We start from the raw sequence: 18,410 nt of genomic DNA, 5'->3' as shown, positions 1-18,410 counted from the left end.
AGGTTCCTTGGGAGGAGGTATCATTTGATATTAGCTGTGAAATATGGGTAGCATATTTCCAGAAAGAGATGAGGGCAGAAAGGACATTTTAATGGAAGGAGCCATGGTGAGCAGTTTCATTTGTAAGTGGCAAGGGTACATGTAAACAGAGCCAATGATAAAGTTGTAAAGGCTTATTGGCCCCTTCTTGAGAAAGGATATAAATGTGAGCCTCAGGCATTTGTTCTTAATTTGTTGAGCAATCAAGTTTTTCAAGGTTGATAAGAAAGACATGTTTTTAACTAAAATGGATGTTTGTCACTCCCTGGGAAATAATCTATTATCTCTGAAACTTTGTGCAATGAGGCTTTCTCTTGAGTTATTTGAGACACTGCACTGAGTCTGTAGTAAGAATAATAAATAGTATCATGTTTCTTGCCTCTAAGAGCAGCTCAAAAAAGTTTCTCAGGATTCACTGTAGCCACCACAAAAGGGAAAGTGTTACAGTCACTAGTGGATGGGACATGACAACAACAGATACCCCATGCTGGCAGGCATCTCTTAGGGATGAGGATATACAAGTAATCAAAACACCATGTTGTCTCAAGGCCAAAAGGGAGAGATAGAGAGATAACATGCAATAACCTTGCGCTTACAGGAGGAGGGGCTCTATGTCATCCTTGAGGAAAGGAAAAAATACATCACTATCTATTATCTACTATAGACATGCGCCATGCCAAAGCACATTTGTACATGAGATATATATATATATACACACACACATACACATGTATATATACACACATTTTCAAACATGAAACATTGCATAATTATAATAACAATAGCATATATTACTTTACAAATAACAAACATATTACATATACAGTTTTCCTGACTTCAAGAGTTCAGAATTTATGAAAGTTTCCATAAACTTTAGAATGCCAGGGATTAATTTAAAGGCTTTGGTAGGGCTGACACTGTTACTAAAATAATAATGTCTCTGTGGATTAAAAAAATGTACACTTGTACATATTTTAAAAATTTACCTATGTTTACTTGTGAGACAACATTTTTTTGAGAGATTAAAGAAGTTTCAGCAGAGATCAGAGTTCAGAGACTTGGTGATTAATATTTTCTATTTTATTTTAGGCCACATTTGCTCTAGTATGGTAGGGAAGAGTTGATATCACATTCTGAGGAAACTTGGCAGCTTCTTTTTTGATAGAGTTAATCAAAAATGAATCAAGACTCTAGCTTCAGGGCTTCTGAATTAATGATAACTTGAAGGAGATAAAGAGCAGCAGCAACAACGTATTTGTAAAGCCAAAACTTCAAAATGAGTCAGAACAGCTCATTTAGATAAAACATAAACCTAATTGGCTAAATTAAAGCAAGACTGTGATTCCTGATACAGCTGGGCTCAAGGCATGTTGTGGTTCCATAATGTAACCACATGAAGTGGAGGAGCCACAGGTTAGAAGCATCCCAAAAAACACCTAACAAGAGAGGCAAGTTAATGGGAAATCAGCCATGTGCCTTAACCAGAAATCAGCTATGTTTCTTAGAGACAATGAATAGGCTTTTTCTGGAAGTAGATTAAAAAGTTGTTTTTTCTGGCTTTAAAAATGATTCTTGACACAAAGAACTTCAGAGAAAGGAACTTAAATATTATGTAGCAGGTATGAAAATTAGTATACAGAAATCTCATTTAAAGTGGAATTGGGAGGCCTGAATGGGAAGCTCTCACACCCTCCACTGGATGTCACTTGCAGACATAAAAGGAAGAGCTATAACTTGTAATACACTCAGTACTGTGCAATGGCTATATGGGAAAAGAATATGAAAGGGAATGGATATATGTATATGTGTGGCTGGTTTACTTTATATACACCTGACACTAATGAAGCTTTGTAGGTCACCTATACTCCAATAATATGTATATAACTTTGCATCTCCAACATAGAGAAGTTAATACTTTACTACTAAGCAGGAGAAGGGAAGAATTTCTCCTTGAGGGACAACAGCCCAGCCAATGAGAGACTAACATAAATCAGCCAATGAAAAGCTACTATACTTCAGAACGCCAATGAACAATTTGTTTATAAAAGTCCCTTGCAATTTGCTCTTCTCCTCTGTAAAAGAATATTCCTCCCCTTTGCTCTCCAAACTTGGCTGTGGTTCACCATAGGTTACATGTTCTGAATTGCAATTCTTTGCTATTCCTGAATAAACTCATTTGGCTGATAAAATAATTGGCGGTTTTATTGTTTTAGGTCAACACAAGGCAACCCTTTTATTTTGCAATGAAACTGACACCCAAAAAGATTATGAGTTTTGCTTGGGCTTTACAGTTGGCTCTACAGCTCATTAGCTAAGACACGAATTCTGATCTGAGGTAACAGCTACATAGGTTGCTTGACCCTCCTCACTTCTCTCCAACATCATTTCCATAGCTTTTTTGATCTCCCAGTTTTCCTCCAGTCCATATAGTTTACAACTGACAGGCTTATTTATAATGTCAAAGTATTGCTATAAAACCTTCAGTAGCTCCTGCCTTTTCACAGCCTAACAAAGTCTTTTGCAGTCAGAACTCCTCCACCAAAAGATAATTTCTAATCATCTAGATTACTATTTACCAGTAAAAAAAAAAACCTCTTCCACAGCCTTATTGCCTTTTAGTTTCCTGAGCCATGTTTCATCCATCACATCCACACATATTTCTCATTACTTACACTCCTGAAGGAGTGAATGAATTGCTAATAAACATGCTTATTATGCTCCCCGCCCCCTTTATTTTAGGGTCGCACCCACAGCATATGGAGGTTCCCAGGCTAGGGGTCGAATCAGAGCTGCAGCTGCTGGCCTACACCACAGCCACAGCAATGCTGGATCCGAGCCATGTCTGCGACTTACACCACAGCTCATGGTAATGCCAGATCCTTAACCCACTAAGTGAGGCCAGAGATGGAATCTGTGTCCTTATGGATACTAGTCAGGTTTGTTAATCGATGAGCCATGATGGGAACTCCCATATGCTCTCTTTTTAAAAATTAGACAAATATCTATCTTTCAGTGTATAAACCATTCTTCACCTTAACATAAAGCTCTTTCCACTCACATACTCGCCCTCATTTCTCCACTCCATCCTTCAAACCATACTTGCCTATCAAGCTCTCAGTTGCATATTTTTGGACAAGTAATGTGAAAATTGTGAAAACTAAAATAGGATTTGAAGTCACGTTGGTGCAGATCAATATACCATATGCTAGTGGAAGGAAAATAGTATATATTTTTTCAGTTTCGGAGTCCAGTATTTAAGCTAGAATCTCTTCCAAAATAGCTTAATCCCAATAACAGAAGCCTCCAGATTCTGTGGGCTATTTAACAAGATGATATAGTAAATCTTGCTTGGCTTATATTTGGTATTATTCTTTTTATTCCTTAGAGGGTTTGATTCTCCCTACCTATTATTTTAAAGCTTAAATAGGATGTTTATTCTCAGAATTTCCTGTCATTGATAATTTCTTTCAAGAAAAAAAGTCCTAAGAAAAAAATCAGGAGAAATATCTGCAATCCATGACTAGGTGAAAAAAATCAGAGTATGTGTTTTGGTCTAATAGTTCTTGCATTTCTTTACTATAATATTTGTGACCATTTAAATATAACTGGAATATATTCATGTTTTTGCCTAAAAATACAGTTGCTCTCTTCAAATTTAGCCTTTTCCAAAATTGTTATCATTCATGATTATTGATTATTAATGAATAGTAATAAGGGAAGAATGTTATAAGATTTCTGGGTAAATATTCATCATTTTAGGAATTTCAACAAGGGTAATCTTTTTAAAATAAAAGCAGCAGTACATAGTATAAGATGTAACATGCTTATACATGGTTCTAGTCAAAATTGGAAACTAGCTTTTCCTTTTTCCTTCTTATAAAATGACAGAAAATATAATTAAAATACTTAGAGGTTAGTCTAGGTAAATGGCATATATATATTTTTTATTAAAACATATTTGGTCTAATCATTTTGGCAATACAAATGTGTACCCAGACTGAAAAATGAAAGAAGGGCCATGTGTGACCTGTCTCTGATTTTATTGAAGTGAATAGAGCAGAATCAAGGGGAGAGTAAGTGCAAAATAAGCAATTTTTGGATCCCTGAATGAATGAATACATGAATATATATGTCTTGTTATCAGTTATTATGCCATTATCTCAATATTATCACAGCTAGGTAAAATATAGGAAACCAGTTCTGGTTTGCCAATAAATGGGCATGCTATTTAATCTCTCTGAGCCTTAGTTTATTAATCTGTAAAATGAGGGTAAATCTGTGTTGCTTACCTCAAAGGGTGGTTTTGAGGACTGAATGAGAGTATTATGCAAAAGTATATTACAATCTGTAAAGTACTAAAAACAAAAGAAAGGTATTATTTTAACAGCATGGGATATTTCAAAAAGAAATTAAATCCATTTCTAAGCTGGTGACTTGAGTTTTTTTTTTAATAGGCAAGTAGGAAAAAATAGAGCATATAACAGGAAGCTTTTACAAAAGCTCTATCTTGAGATTTTCATATAGGGTTATAACTTCACAACCATCAGGGCATATCATGTACATATTTAAAGATACAGAATATTTATTTAAGAGAACATGGCTTAAGAATGTGATGCTAATTTAGATTAATTTTATGCATTCAGAAATGATTTGCCAAAGTAAGAAGACCAGTGAAATGGCCTCATTATATGACTTTGTGTGCTTGCCATTGCCCATTATTGTACTTTCTGGTAACTGATTTGAAAAGTGTGCTTTTAATGTTTTGCTTAAAAATTCATTTTAGGAAGATTAGGAAGGGAGAACATTTCTTGGAACAGCTACTGGCAATGTTTAGTAGGGAGAAAAAAACCTATCCAATTTTCCTTTGCATACTATAAAAGAATGATTTATTGCTAGCAGCATTTTCTTGCCTTGGTAGAGATAACCTCTTTTTACATTTCAGACTATATGGAGATGCTTCTTCTATTCAATTTTCCCATTTAAAAAAATCATGTTTGGAAAAAGAACATTATCAAGACCAGCTTCATTTATTCCAAATATTTATTAATTACGTTACTATGTGCTAGGCTCGGTGCAAGGCACTAGAAACGTTTTTTTCTATTATTTTTAACTAATACAAGTAATTTTACTCTATTTCACCGTAAACTTATAAAAACACCTATGACCTTCCCCAGGGAAAGGGTCATATTTTCTTTATCTTTATATCTTCAGAGCCTGGCTCATAGAAGGTGTGGTGTGGCATATAGCAAGTACTCAAGTGCTCAGCAGATGAACAGATGGAGAATAAGTAACACTAGCCTGGAAATGAGAGCCTTACAACATAAATGTTATAATCTGCCTTGTCTCTGCTCTGCATGCTCACTGTCTTTGCCTTACTTCACCTTTTTACCTGTGAACTTACTACTCCAGTAACATTTAAAGTGATTCCCCTGCCTCTGATCTCCCTCCTCCCCACTTCATCCTGCTTAATATTACTAGAATCTTAAAACATAAATCTTATCAATTCTCTTGCATAGCAGCATTTCTCAATCTTTCTCCCAAGTATTTCAAATGACAGGTTATGATATACATAAACCCTTAAAGGTCAGGTTTCATAAGGTTTCCTCTCAGTGGCCAGTCTCAACTATATCCAATTAATGAATATTTCATTAAAATCTAATTTTATTTTAAAATATAGACGTTTTGTGCAGTTTTCTCCACTATATATTTAACCAGTTTTTTTTAAATTTATAAGCAAAGTTTAATTCATCTTAATTATAAGATGTCCTTTGTTGGGGTATAATATTGCAAACATAATGCAATAAAAGTATCACAATTTCCTGTTGATAATCATTTCTTTCCCGCAAACTTTTTTTTTCATGGTTTTTAAGACCCATGTCGCAATTTATTTCCTCTCCCTTCAAATCATCAAATAAAAGCGACACTTTGGAACAATGTACCATGTGTACCCTGTGTATTTCTCATACTCTGGTTCATATCTTTGTTCCTCCCACCTGCCAGCACCCAAGGGTACAAATATGTCAGTACGAGAAATATAGCCCAAGGAAAAGAGTCAGTTATTTAACAAATAAACAAGGCCCTTCGTGATCAAAACCCCAGAAAAATTGTTGGCTTTGATTTTTAATCTTCCCATCCTCAACCTTCACTGCAGCTGTACCAAATCATTTGTGATCCTCAGAACATGCTCTGTTTCTTTCAAACTTCTGCACCTTTCCAAGCAGCGTTTCCTTCACACAGAATGCCTACTCCTTGGCCCACCTAACAAACCCTTCATCCTTAAAATCTCAGGTTAAAATTTACCCTGTCATTACAACCTTTCTCAACCTCTGACAGAATAGCCTAGAAGATCATTTCACTTTTGTGTTCCATGACATTTTGTGCATCCCCAGGATTTACCATGCTAGAATAATCTTTTTTTGGGCAAAGATGTGTTACTAAGCATCTTATTTAGTGGACAATGTCTTAAAGATGATAAAATTAAAATATTTGTAATTACTCTTGTCAAAAGAACTTGAAAAAATGGATAATTATATAATTTGAGGGTCACTGCTTTAGAAATATTTTCAATTGTTTTGGAGTTTGGGGTAGAGAATTGTTTAATATACTTAGTAATTAGCATCTTCAAAATACTATAGAACAGTAAATTGCCTTCTCCTTTTCAAAATGCAAACTTCAGTCTTTAGTCTTCATCATTTAAAGCAACTAAACAGACTTCTTGCTTCCTAAACAGTTAATATTATTACATGTAAGAACTCGTTCTTTCATAGATAAAACTAGATTTGGGACTTAAACCTATCATATGGTGGACCATTGCTCTCTTATTGGTTTATTTCAAAGAGATAAATATTTATAGGATCTAAAAAAAGTTTCACCATTAAAAATAAGTATCTGGATTATATTATTATGACTATTGTTATTGGATGGGACCTCATTTAGAAAGTCGTTGGCTTTGACAAGAGAAAAACTGAATGCTCATAAACGTATTCAAACTGTAGTCACTGCAACCTAAACTTGTCTTTGAGGTAGATAATTGCTTTTCATGCATCTTAGTGGTAGGTATGAATTGAAATTTCAAATATTGATTATGAATGATGTTTGAGCCCTGAAAAACAGAGCTGATAAGCAGCTTGTTAAAAAATTCTACATGTCCATCTTATAATGTTAGAATGCCTTTGACACAAACAAAATGATTGACTTGCATTTCACTTTTTTTTTTTTTTTGTACTTGGTCTTCAGTTTAAAAATATTTTTTTTATGTGTTGAAGAAAATTCCACTATATGAAACAATGTATTCTTGAATCTTATCTACATATATTATAGTGGAATTTTAGAAGTCCGGAGTTCCCGTCGTGGCGCGGTGGTTAACGAATCTGACTAGGAACCATGAGGTTGCGGGTTCGGTCCCTGCCCTTGGGGTTAACGATCCAGCGTTGCCGTGAGCTGTGGTGTAGGTTGCAGACGCGGCTCGGATCCTGCGTTGCTGTGGCTCTGGCGTAGGTCAGTGGCTACAGCTCTGATTCCACCCCTAGCCTGGCAACCTCCATATGCCACAGGAGCAGCCCAAAGAAATAGCAAAAAGACAAAAAAAAAAAAAAAAAAAAGAAATCCATCTAGGTACAAAATACATTGTATAGATCCTTTTGGCTACCACATTCTAAGACACGAATTAATTTCATAATTAACGGTGGAAATCATGTATTCAAGCAACCCAAATAATCTAGTGTAGCCTATGGTTTTGATTTTTAAAAATCATGGCCAGAATCATGTTTAAAACTTAATAAATGACTTCCAAGTGCTTCCAACATATTTACTCAGACTATGTACAATAACTTACTTTCTTCTTAGTTCAGTAAACCATATATAGTCCTTAATAATGATAGAACAGATAGACAGAATTCACTTTGAGAACAGGTACTAGGTATAAAAGCCCTGCTTGATATAACTCTCTCATTCCTCAATCTCTACCCTTCCCTGCCACCACCCAATACCAGAATTGTCCTTTATATAATGTTGCTGTGAATGATGTAACCAAACGTTAGCCTTAAAACATTATTTCTTACAGTTAGACTGAACTCTTAAGATCAAAATAAAAGAAGAACCGTGCTTATGTTAGGTAGGATAGGATAGGGATTCAGACTGGGGTGATTGAAAACAGGTCATTTATCATTACCAAAAAGAGGAGGCCTGTGATCAAACAATGAAGACACATGCAGGTACCAGAGGAAGGCTCTTCAGAGCACTTCCCTATAACCTTTTTCCTGTGCAAATAAGGCATCCCTGCCAGGAACCAATCAGATGATCAAAATGTGCCTCCTGCCCCATACAGAGATCAAAACTACACAGGGGGGTTGGGACAGGAAATTAGTGTGCAGGGGGCAAGAGAATAGGGGTCCCCAGACAGGTCTGCAATATAGGGAGGTAAGGAAAGACCCAGCTGCAGCCAGGGCCAGTCCCTACCCCAGGGTGGCCTACTCTCTCCGGGGGTGTAAATAAAACTTGCTGCACACTGCTACTTGACTCTCTATTGAGGTAACCTAGCAGGAGCATTTTTCGGTCAGGATAAGGGGCCGAGGGACCTAAATGGCTCATTGAAAGAGACCAGGTCAGAGCTGTCACACTGCGGTGTCGATATGAGGGGAAATTTCCTTTGATCCAGAACCACTACCATCCTGGGCTGATAACGCTTGCCTGGAGAGACCACCTCCTCCATCCCTGAGCAGCAAGATCACTGGGTCTATCCCAATGCTGGTGATCATGGCGCCACTATAGCATTTCTTGGCCTGCACCTCCAAATCCTTGTGTGGAGGCAAGGACAGAGAGAGAGAGAGAGAGAGAGAGAGAGAGAGAGCACGCAAAGACTATGGGAATCTGACATATTAATAAACTGTCTTTAACATGTTTTACTTGAAATTACAGTGCACGATATTCCCTCTGATGAAATGTTAGTCTATATGAAAATATGTATAGGTATTTACATATTCAATATGATATGGTTCTTCTCAGCTCTGTAATCATGGCATACATCCATAGGCTAACCTTATAAATAGATATTAGTTACAATATGAATTCATGAGATTCCTTTTTAACAAAGTAGAACTTATTAAATAGCAGTTGGCTCTTCAAAGCTGTTACTTTTTGTAGGTGAATTTATTACTGATGTACATGGCTTTTAGAATTGATTTCAAGGTCAGTTGATGGCATATGATAAAAATAGCCTCTTTACAATCACATGCCATTTTAAAAATCAGAATGGGCGTTCCCATCAAGGCTCAGTGGTAATGAACCCAACTAGTATCCATGAGGATATGGGTTCGATTCCTGGCCTCACTCAGTGGGTTAAGGATCCAGTGTTGCCGTGAACTGTGGTGTAGGTCACAGACATGGTTCGGATCCTGTATTGCTGTGGCTATGGTGCAGGCTGGCAGCTATAGCTCCGATTTGAGCCCCAGCCTGGGAACTTCCATATGCTGCGAATGCAGCCCTAAAAAGACAATAATAATAATAAAAACAAAAATAAATCAAAATAATGGTAACATTTATTCACTTGGTAACCCAATTTGCTGACCAGCTTTGACTCCACATGATTTTTGGCCACTTTGTAAAACTGCATTTATCCAGGCAATACATCAATTTTCTACCACTCATGATATTCAAATAAACTTTCCTTAGCTCTTTACTGAAAAGAAACTCTCAAAATGTGAGAGACAATGCTCCTTTGATGGAAATATACAAAAACTAAAAGTTAATTAACACAGGATTTTGAAGATAATACACTTCTAGCTGATGGGAAACTTGAAGAAAATAACTTGTCTAGTACCAGACCACTAAGTACTAAGTCCAGTGTTCATGATATCTGGTTCATTCCGTCTGCCATACAATAATTTTAGAACTATATGCATATATATGTCTATTCGAATTACCATTTTGTTTTTTTGTTTTTTGGATATATGTCCAGTAATCAAAACAGGATAATACTGGCACAAAAACAGACACACAAATCAGTGGAACAGGAGAGAAAACCCAGAAATAAATCCATGCACTTAGTCAACTAATCTATGACAAAGGAGGCAAGAATATACAATGGAGAAAAGGAAAGCTCTTCAATAAATGGTGCTGGGAAAACTGGACAGCTACATGTAAAAGGATGACATTTGAGTTTACAAAAATGCAAAATGGATTAAAGATATAAATGTAAGACTGGATACTATAAAACTAGAGAAAACCATAGGCACAGTATTATTTGACATAAATTGCAGCAGAATTTTTGTGGATCTGTCTCCTAAAGTATGTGAAAAAAAGGCAAAAATAAACAAATAGGACCTAATTAAACTTAAAAGCTTTTGCACAGCAAAAAAGAAACCATCAACAAAACCAAGAGACAACATACTGAATGGGAGATGATATTTACAAATGATATGACCAATAAGGAATTAATGTCCAATATATGTAAGTAGCTCATAAAACTCAACAAAAGCAAAAAACAAACAACTCAATTAAAAAATGGGCAGAAGAACTGAATAGAAAGCCAATAGGGAGTTCCCGTCGTGGCTCAGTGGTTAACGAATCCGACTAGGAACCATGAGGTTGCGGGTTGGGTCCCTGCCCTTGCTCAGTGGGTTAACGATCCGGTGTTGCCATGAGCTGTGGTGTAGGCTGCAGACGCGGCTCGGATCCAGCGTTGCTGAGGCTCTGGTGTAGGCCGGTGGCTACAGCTCCGATTAGACCCCTAGCCTGGGAACCTCCATATGCCGAGGGAGCGGTCCAAGAAATAGCAAAAAAAAAAAAAAAAAAAAGCGAACAGGCACATAAGAAGATGCTCAACATTGCTAATCATCAGGAAAATGCAAATCAAAACTACAATGAGATATCACTTCACACTGGTCAGAATGGCTAATTAGAACACTAATTCAAAAAGATTCTTGCACCCCAATGTTCATAGCAGCATTACTTAGAGTTGCCATGATATGGAAGCAACCTAAGTGCCCATCAATAGATAAATGTATAAAGAAGATGTGGTATAAATAAATACTAATGGACTACTACTCAGCCATAAAAATAATGAACTTTTGCTATTGGCAGCAGCATGGGTGGACTTGGAGGACACTATGCTTAGGAATATAAGTTAGGCAAAGAAAGATAAATACTGTATAAATCACTTATATGTGGATTCTAAAAAATATAAGAGACTAATGAATAAAAAAAGAACAGTCACAGATACAAGAACAAAGTAGTGATTACTAGTGGGGAGGGTGAGGGAGTGGCAGGCTCATGGATATATTGTACAAAATAGGGAAATTAGCCAAAATTTTTTAATAACTGTAAGCGAAAAGTAATCTTTAAAATTATATAAAAATTAAAAAAATTTTTAAAAAACAGAGGCCACAGAACCATATAGTTATACTCATAAGGTATCAAATTTTGAACAATACCAAATTCCTTAGGATCTTTTCAAGCAGGATCATTGAGAAATATGTTACCTGCTGTTTAGAGTTGTTATATCAGATAATTAAGTATCACTCAACATAATGTCATAAATAAAAATTAGGATTTTAGAGTTAAAAGAACTGACATATTTTGAAAATATATGCTCAGTTTTAAATTCATACATTGTATAATTACTGCTTAAAAATGGCCATACATAAAATTATTCCAATAGATATTTTGCTTTTTTATACTTTGTGGAATGTGATTAGAGCAGATTGATTTGAGTCCCAGCTTTTCTTAATATAGGGATTTTAGTGGCTTTCATGATCAGAATACTGGTGAATGAATTTCCTAAGTTGTAAATTAGAAGCATTGCATGACAAAAGACAATTTTTTCTGTCACTATTACTAAAATATCATTCATTGAACAAATTGTTTTATTTTTTATTTATTTTTTATTTTATTTATTTATTTATTTTTGTCTTTTTTGCTATTTCTTTGGGCCGCTCCCGCAGCATATGGAGGTTCCCAGGCTAGGGGTCCAATAGGAGCTGTAGCTGCCAGCCTAACCGCCAGAGCCACAGCAATGCAGGATCCGAGCCGTGTCTGCAGCCTACACCACAGCTCACGGCAACGCCGGATCGTTAACCCACTGAGTAAGGCCAGGGACGGAACCCGTAGCCTCATGGTTCCTAGTCAGATTCATTAACCACTGCGCCACGACGGGAACTCCTGAACAAATTGTTTTAATCACAGAATTGAAAGAAAAGTTTGGAAACATGGTTTTGGAAATTTTTTTTCTGAAAAATTAAAAATTTAAACATGCAAGAATGCAGTAGTTTTATATACAGATCTGATACAGTAGGTCGATTTACCTACCACATTCCTTGAGTTTTGATATTTAAATATTTTATGATTGATATTATTGAAGTATTATAAAAACCACATTTAAAAATTTTTTTATATAATGATTTTTAATTTTTCCATTACAGCTGGTAAAACCACATATTTTATATCATCTTGAAAGTTTTCTGTATTTAGTCATGATGTAGTAGACTGAGTTAGATAGTTTGTTTAATTTTTTTGAATTTTTCTAGAACAATTATATTTATTAACTTCTCAGAAGGAAGCTAAAATTGATGAAAATTCTGTAAGTAAATTCATTTTCAGGTGGCTATATTCTGATTTGAAATATGGTGTGTTCTTCCCTGAGACTGTTTTGGTTTACTAAAATTATTACTAATGGCTGGCAGGAAATAATGTGTTTCACTCTAAACTGGAGCACCTCATAGATGGTTAAAAAATATTTGTTAATTTAATTTAAGTGAGGCATTTCCTAGTGGAGACACTTTTAGAGTAACATTGTACAAAGGATGTTCTAAAATAATGTTATTATGTTCACACTAGAGTAAAAAATAAGAAATCAAACAACCTATAAATAGCCGTTGCTAAATATGGAACTCATATCAGTTTATCCTTATTTCATCAGTGGTTCTGCTTTCCTAAATAGTTTATAAGAATGAAACATAAGGAGATTCTGACATTTAAAAATATTAATTTGATCATAATAACCTATCATTTGGATAATTTATATAAGTATATACTTAATGAAAATACATAAGATAGATATGTGCATATGTTTATCCATAGGATGTGTGTGTATGTGTATATATGGATATAGATACATCCATGTGTATTTTCATTAAGTATCCCCAGCTTCTAATTTTTATCCTATGAGTAATATGAATAGAAAAAACAGATACCTACCCCTAAGTTGTATGCTGAATTCTTAAAGAATGTTTTTTTCAGTCAAAAGTTTTGGTAATAGCTATCAACCACAAAGAAAGTTCGGGAAATTTATGGAGAAAAAAAAATCAGTAAGTCATCACAGTGGCCCTAGGGAACAACACTGATGTGAACATTGTGAAATCAGGAAAAATAAAATCTCAGCCATTTTGTGAAATCATAGTTCTGTATATATTGAACTGCATTAATTATTATGAAATGAGAAAAAAGAATTTATGTCTGCAAAAAACAAACACTGGTCTAAATAATTCATTTTACAATTATTTAGAAAAGTATATGATGCCTGGAGGTGTTATTTTGATTATTATTGCTTATTACATTTTAGGTTTGAAATTATAAATTAAAAGATCTGTAATGATACAATTAATATTTGATCCAAGCTACAACTCTTTATCTGGCACATCCTGGCTTCCTCTGCTCTACTTATAATCACTATTTGTGGGTATAATGACAGTTGACCAGAAGGGTTGTAAGTAAAGAAAGCATGCCTGGATTCAGAAGTAAGTTACACTACATTGTAACTTAAAAGTACAGAGGAATACAGTTTATCATGATATTTTTATTCAGATCCTATACACAAAATGCCTATAATAATTTAAAAAATTTGTATAATGACATGCACAAACTCCTTGCAAATAGTTATTAAATATTCTAGCTATTCTAGTTTAATTCAGCTAATTATTGCATAGATTATTTGAAATAAAATCATAAAAAAATAAATGAGTTCTATTTGGTTGCAGCCATGAAGTCACACCTCTCAGCTCTCTGACTCAGAGAGTATAACTGGAGAAGAGAGTCTGGCTCTAAAATTCATTTTGACATTTGCACCAACACAATGCTTCCCATGAGCTTCTTACAGTCAATGACTGAGATACTAAGACAGGCTTGTTTTTGGACTCCCCTGACAAGTCACCTTTGGCTAGAAGATGCCCCAATAGCCTTGCTGAACTTGGCTTTGAGGTTATCTGCAGTCTACGAAGATTCTTGCACTTTTTTCTCTCTCTCCTGCCTCCTTTCCTTCCTCCCTCCCTCCCTCTCTTCTTCACTTGGGGTGAGTCTTGCATTATTGCAAGCTAATGGCTCTCCTAGTGTCCCCTAGCTACCTCATTTTTTCTTAGTGATTTTCCTAATACATTTGTTGTATGTTAAATCTCATTTTGGTGTCTGTGCTCAGGAGACCTGTGCTCACACATCTCTATCTAAACGTTTCCTTTGCTTATATAAATTCTCCCAGTATAGTTCTTGGATATTCCATCTAACTAGATTTTTTATTTGTTTACAGTGTTATTTATCTGCATTATTGTTTAAAAACAAAAGCTAATGTCCATATGATTAATTTAAGACTTTTAAAACTTAAGGCTGATTTGTTCTTTGAAAACACTTAGCAAGGTCAGATTATCATGAATTTTACTTTTTTTTTGCTATTTTCTTCCGACGGTTTGTGTTCATTCATTTTCATAGGCTGATTTCTCAACATGGAATGATTTCTTTAATTCTCTCTGTCTTGTGAACTCTTAGACATCTTTCAGTATACAATTCTACCTTCAGCAAGAATTAGAAGTTCCCATACCTGAAATTCCAACATATTAATATGTAACATAATATTGTAACAGAGTAATCTTCATCCTCAATCAGAAAAGGTAAGAACGCTTTCCTTTAGAAATAGGATGCCTTGTTTATGTAAAATTAAACAAAATTTAAGTTCAAACAAGGGAGAATTATCTGTGTAAAAGGTAAGGTATTTGAGGGGTTAGATGGGGAAATAAAAAAATTCTCATTAAAAGTTTAGAAAAGGGCAATACTTGCAAATAAATACAGCTGGATATAATGTGTGAGACAGTAAAAAGTCAATATTGCAATATTGCTCTTTATTCTTAACATAAGGAGCTTGCCCCCCAGTCTTTGTCTCGTCAACATTGCTGTCAGCCTTTGACTCTGTTGTGCACTTAATACTATGAACTTGCTTTTTTTTTTTTGGTCTTTTTGCCATTTCTTTTTCTTTTTTTTTCTTTTTTTTTTTTTTTTTTTTGTCTTTTTGCTATTTCTTGGGCCGCTCCCGCAGCATGTGGAGGTTCCCAGGCTAGGGGTCGAATCGGAGCTGTACCCACCGGCCTACACCAGAGCCACAGCAACTTGGGATCTGAGCCGCGTCTGCCACCTACACCACAGCTCACGGCAACGCCGGATCGTTAACCCACTGAGCAAGGGCAGGGACCGAACCCACAACCTCATGGTTCCTAGTCGGATTCGTTAACCACTGCGCCACGACGGGAACTCCTGAACTTGCTTTAAACTCAACATGTACACACCAAATTTAATTTTCTCCTCATCACTTTTACCCCACCAAATCCTTCTGATTTGGCTTTTTATTTTGTAACAACAATCAGGAAGTCTCCAAACTGCATCCTCACCTCTGATCTTTTTCACTTTGTGATTTCTACATTCAGGAAATTACCAGTGAATTCTTCTGAAATACATTTTAGTCCATCACATCCTGTTTGCTATCACAGCCCCTTCCCTAGTTTAGGATATTACAGTCTTCTATTTTGCCATACTCTTTCTTCTGTTCTAACACACTAAAACATTTCATGTGCCTGCAGTGTCAACCTCCCCAAAGTATCTTTTTTATTTGTGTACTTTTCCTGCTAAAAGTATTCAATAATTCTCCATTGCTCCCTGAATAAAAACTAAACCTCTTTGGAGTTCCCGTCGTGGTGCAGTGGTTAACGAATCCTACTAGGAACCATGAGGTTGCGGGTTCGGTCCCTGCCCTTGCTCAGTGGGCTAACGATCCGGCATTGCCATGAGCTGTGGTGTAGGTTGCAGACGCGGCTTGGATCCCGCGTTGCTGTGGCTCTGGCGTAGGTCAGTGGCTACAGCTCCGATTCAACCCCTAGCCTGGGAACCTCCATATGCCATGGGAGCGGCCCAAAGAAATAGCAAAAAGACCAAAAAAAAAAAAAAAAAAAAAAAACAAAAACAAAAACAAAAACTAAACCTCTTAGCCTGGCATTTATATTTCTAAAATCTAGCTCCAAACTACCCTTCCAAATTTATCTCCCTCTTGAATATAGTGTATGCCCCCTTCAGTTTTGAAACGCTAGAGTGTACACAATACCTGGGGAGCTATTTAAAAGTTTAAATTCCTGGTTCTACAGCCTCAGAGTTTTTGGAACAAAAGTTTGAGGGTAGGGCTATTGACTCTGAATTTTGTGTAAATTCTCCAAGTGGCTTTGATGTGAGTGTTCAGGATATCACACCGTGAGAAACACTGTTATATTTTGTTAAAACTACACAGTTTTCCAACGTGCACAGCTTTTCTTGCTGACTCTTTGGATATCTCTGTTGCCATAACACAAACAATTGTTTTCACTTATTCACCTATTCAAACAAAACCTACTTGTAATTTTGCTGCAAATAACTGCCCCATTCAGTTAAAAAAAAGTTCTTATTTGTTTTTGTAAATATTTGCCCAGGCATTTGAAACAAATATTTTACACCTGGGTATTTATACTCACTAGCTATTTAGTTTTGGTTTGTACATAGCCACGAAGAAAAGACACAGTAAGTCACCTTTGGCAAATCCTTCAGCTATCTAGGAATAGATAAATTTAGGCCTTTTTACATGTAGGCCTTTGGATGGGTCTGAAATCTGATACTACTTTAATGTAAGATTGCTTTAAACAGTTTTTAAGTTTGATAGTTTAAAATTTTGCTTCACGGAGTTCCTGTTGTGGCGCAGTGGTTAACAAATCCGACTAGGAACCATGAGGTTTAGGGTTTGATCCCTGGCCTTTCTCAGTGGGTTAAGGATCTGGCGCTGCCATGAGCTGTGGTGTAGGTGGCAGACATGGCTTGGATCCCACGTTGCTGTGGCTCTGGTGAAGGCCGGTGGCTACAGCTCCGATTAGACCCCTAGCCTGGAAACCTCCATATGCCGTGAGTGCGGCCCTAGATAAGAGGAAAAAAAAAAATTTGCTTTACTATCACATGTATATAGTAAGTGGTCTTGCGAGGAGCTCAAAAGTCTGCACAGGTGCGAGTAGCAAGAGTCTCTTAACTCTTCTGCAATAGCCCATTACGATGTTCTGCAAAATGTTTTCAGAATGCCTACGGGTTATACACACTAAAGAAAAATATTTGTTCAAAATGGTTAATCAGCAAGTACTTTAAGCAGAAAAGCCATCTGTGAGCTTGGATGCTCATTTCCGTCTTTATAAGTTCTCCAGTTTGAAGAACATCTGGAGTAGGATGACAGTTATTATCTGAAACATTCTCCTCTTTAATACCAATACTCCTAACATGCTTCCTGAACTTCTTTTCTAACCTAAAACATCCTCACCTGCCCCAAATCTTATTTATCACAAAAAACAATTTTCTTCTTTATATCCTCATTTGGCACCTGCTAGCTCTCTAAATGCACATGTGGTAAACGTGTACCAATGACCCAAGAGAATAGTAAAACCTTAGCCACAAAAATGATAGCCTTGTTTGACTTACTCTCTATATCAAGGCATAAATCAAGTATCACTCAAGAATGAACAATGTTTGCAGTAACGATTAAAATAAAATTTCTGTGTGTGGCATTGCATGTGTATATGAAACAGAGCTGAGTGTTTTGAGAGTGTATAAAAATAAAACAATAATGGGGAAATAACTTCTAATAATATTACAACATTTCCCCCCAAATTATTTATTTAGAAATATTTAAATTATAACCCCAGCAATTTAAATTGTGAATTCTTAGGTCAATATGAAAGTACATAAACAGAAAAAAAATCAATCTTTGCAACAACACCAATTTTCTTTGTTTAGTATCATTAATGGTGTAAGTTATTGATTCTGCTTTAAAAAATAACAGTTCTGCACACTGTTTCTTAGGATTGAGATCACTGTTCATTTTAATTTTTTTTAAGCTGATTTTGCAATCAATGTTCACTACACAAAGATGATGTTCCAGGAACCAAATAAAAGTGGGCTATTTCTGACTTGTGACATTTTTTTCCTCCTCCTTAAATACAATCATGAAGTATTTAAGTAAAAAAGAGGAATGATGACCTAGATGTTTGAGAATGATTTGTATTCTTGAGGAGCTATATTACACCTAAAATTTCCATTTGAAAAAGTAGATAATTCCTTCC

The 18,410-nt window shown here is 35.7% G+C and overlaps 1 protein-coding gene across 11 annotated transcripts in view; it reads right to left on the bottom strand.

Moving 5' to 3' along the window:
• MAGI2 (membrane associated guanylate kinase, WW and PDZ domain containing 2) overlaps positions 1–18,410 on the bottom strand; it is a 1,324,507-nt gene that overhangs the window by 868,692 nt on the left and 437,405 nt on the right. The window lies entirely within an intron of this gene.

This window comes from Sus scrofa, chromosome 9 (genome assembly GCF_000003025.6).
Source record: "Sus scrofa isolate TJ Tabasco breed Duroc chromosome 9, Sscrofa11.1, whole genome shotgun sequence".
Classification (NCBI taxonomy): domain Eukaryota; kingdom Metazoa; phylum Chordata; class Mammalia; order Artiodactyla; family Suidae; genus Sus; species Sus scrofa.
This window is presented reverse-complemented; position numbering and strand designations above follow the sequence as displayed.